Raw genomic sequence first — 3328 nt, forward strand, 5'->3', positions numbered from 1 at the left:
TCTTCTTGGTGCGGATGAACCAACAACACACTGATGCATAGTGTTTGTGCTAATCTTCAAGTGTGTGCTGGTGTTCATGCGCATCAACTTGCCGAAGTACATGTTCAGCTCCTGTTGGACTTGCTTCTTGTCTTCGCCTTGGTGAGTGTGTTGAATGGGTTGGATTGCATGTGTGCGCAAAATGACATGCATGCTATTGAATCTCTTGCATGCGATCAACAACACTGCTCACGATGTCTGATCCATGTCAACTACTAGGATGGATCTTTAACTTGTACGAGTGCAGTTTCATCCGTGAGTGCATGTTGCGCCAATTGTTGTTCATGTACCTGCTACAACTCATTCGTTTATCTGTGCAGCTTCATGTTCTGCCTGAGTTGCTGCATCAACACATGCAATTTCTTCTTTGTTCCATTCTTTGTCTTCGCGTGATCTTCATGTCGTGTCATCACCTCATAGCCTGAGTCTCCAAAGTTTCTTTCATTATCAGTGTATCTGCTTGATATTGCAACTTTGTTCAGCCTTTGTGTTGTCAACAACCTTCTTCTTGCATTCATTTCATTTGTTGCGTTCGCTGCATTTGATGCGTTCAATGCATTCCTTGTATTCAATGCATTTAGCTACTGTTCATGATGTTGCTTGCTATGATATCTTGATGTTCTTGTCTACGAACAACTTGATATCTACGTGAATAGACAAGCTCATAGACATTTGATCGACTGCATCTCCAGGTGTGCTCTGAACGGTGTCTTCAACTCTGCCCTCTTGGAAACCATTGTACCTGCACTGCTGAGAGGCAAATGAACACCTACAATACCTGGAGACATGGAAACACTCATGGCAAGAATTTTTTCAGTCAAAAACCAAACTGAACTTGAGAATTGACTTGCAACATACCTGTGTGACTGATCATGAAGGTTGCACAATTTCAGTCGAGAGGTCGAGAAACTGACTGCCAAGACTACACGAGGCACAATGTGGGTTGCTAGGAGACTAACTAACTATTGTAACTGCACAATGCAGAGTCCATTCTGGCTGCTGACTACTGGAATTGTGCAATGTGCAATCTCAGGTGGAAATGGCTGTAGGCTCAATGACTACATTACACAAATTTCTTGGCCAACAGTCATTGTTCCTCAGGATTGCACAAAGCAGGCTTGGGGAACAACTGCTAGGCAGAAATGCACATTTTTGGAGAGGAAGGTAGAGCCTTTGCTCTCAGGATTGTGCAATGTTGTCTAGTGAGGCAGAGTCCGGGCCAAGGTTGGCTAGACTCGCCAAAGGGCAACTAAACGTGAATGTGAATGTGAATGCATGCTGATACTGAGTGTAAGCATAAGTGAATGGTAATGCATACAAATGGTGAATGACAGATTCAAAAAATGGAACAACATGCATGTGGGTGAGGTGAGTCACTGAATCGACGACTATTCGCGAAAAAACAATTTCATGCATGCGAAAGTAGTGGGATGTTGAAAAAAACTGAAACGATGCTAGTACAAGCTAATATATAGGTAAACAACATCAAGCATTCAAAGAAATCTGTTATTGAACCAGCTCACAAAAAGATAGAAAATATAGATAAACACCTTCAAAATAAGCCTCTTCGAGGGGGCAACCTCCTTTACATTACACAAATGAACAATTCTTGGATGATACAAATGACAAGACCTCCTTTCTATATATAAGAGTCTATGGGGTCATAATATAATCATACTCGACATAACAATAATAATGTAAGGGAACAATAATAACAATAGTGGGCTTCTATGGGGTACAATAATAACAATATGGGGACTACATGGGCACAACAATATAATAAGGGGGTTGTACTAATAACAATAAGGGGTTACACTAGTAGTATAGGGACCTAACATGCGCCTCTCCTTCAAAAAGTGTTGTCCTCAATGCTTGAGTAGTTCTTGATGCTTCTCTATAAAATTCTTGTCCTCCCATGTGTAATCGTCAGTGGGTAAGTTCTTCCACTTGATGAGATACTCTGAAATTGATCTATTCCGTAGCTGTCGGGTTCTTGTTTATGTGACTGCTCTAGGTTCCAATATGATTTTTCCTTTCTCGTCAAGTTATGGAAATATTGTTTGAACTGGGATCTTCTGTAACTTTTGAATGAGTGGCCACACTTCTTCGTATTTCTTCCATTCATCCCTTGCTTCGTTTATCCAATATGGTTGGATAATAGAAATAGCACAAAACAATGCTTCCAAATCCTCATCCTTTCCTAAGAGTGCATCTGCAACAACATTTTGCTTCCCTTTTTTGTAGATGATTTCAAAGTCATAACCAAACATATTTGTGACCCATTTTTTCTTTTCTTCTAAAGATAATCTTTGTTCTAAAAAGTATTCAAGACTATCATGATCCATTCTTACCTTGAAGTGTCTTCCCATTAAGTAAGGTCGCCATTTATTAAGTGCATGTAGTATTGCCAACATTTCCTTCTCATAAATAGCTTGCTTGAGATGTAGCTGTAAAAATACCCAATCGCCTACATCAAAACTTCTTTCACTGCAATGTTGATTTTCCTGTTGTTTCATTCGATTTTTCACCAATGTGGAATTATCCTTTAAAAGTTGGAGAACTTGTTGTTGATGCTCGATGTGATCTTTCACTGCTTGAATCTTTTTCTTCTTGATATGTCATTCTATGTTGAGAGTTTGAGGAGTGGTAATTTATTCCACTGCATTACAAGATATGGTTGGATTCATTTCTTGATGCTCGATGTGAGCTTTCACTTCTTGAACATTTTTCTTCTTGATATGTCCTTCTATCTTGATAGTTTGAGGAGTGGTAATTCTGGACAATGCATTACAAGATATGGTCGGATTCATTTCTTCTTTCTTGATGTGATCTTTCACTTCTTGAAACTTTTTCTTCTTGATATGTCCTTCTATCTTGAGAGTTTGAGGAGTGGTAATTCTTGCCAATGCTTTACAAGATATAGTCAGATTCATTTCTTCTTTCTCTAGGGTTGGTTCCTGGTGTAGATACTCTTCTTTTGATGTTTCTTGATCATTTTCTTCCCCCTCTTCATAATCTATGTAAAATAATTTCTTCTCAACACACTTATGACATTTAGTGTATTTTCTGTCACAAATGTAACAAAGCCCTTTTTCTCTTTGTTCTTCCAATTTTTGTGGTGTAAACCTTGTAGGTTGTGGAAGGCTATGAGAAAAAACACTTCCATATTTATAGTTGTGAGTGGCGGGATTCCTTGTTTCCATAATTCCGCTTTCAAATTTTCTTGCCAACCTGAATGCCTTCTCTAATGAATCAGGTTCCCAAAGATGAACCTTACATTGAATGTTAT

Source organism: Pinus tabuliformis, chromosome 8, assembly GCF_031772625.1.
Source record: "Pinus tabuliformis cultivar Carrire ecotype Pingquan chromosome 8, CPIR1, whole genome shotgun sequence".
NCBI classification, from domain to species: Eukaryota; Viridiplantae; Streptophyta; class Pinopsida; order Pinales; family Pinaceae; genus Pinus; species Pinus tabuliformis.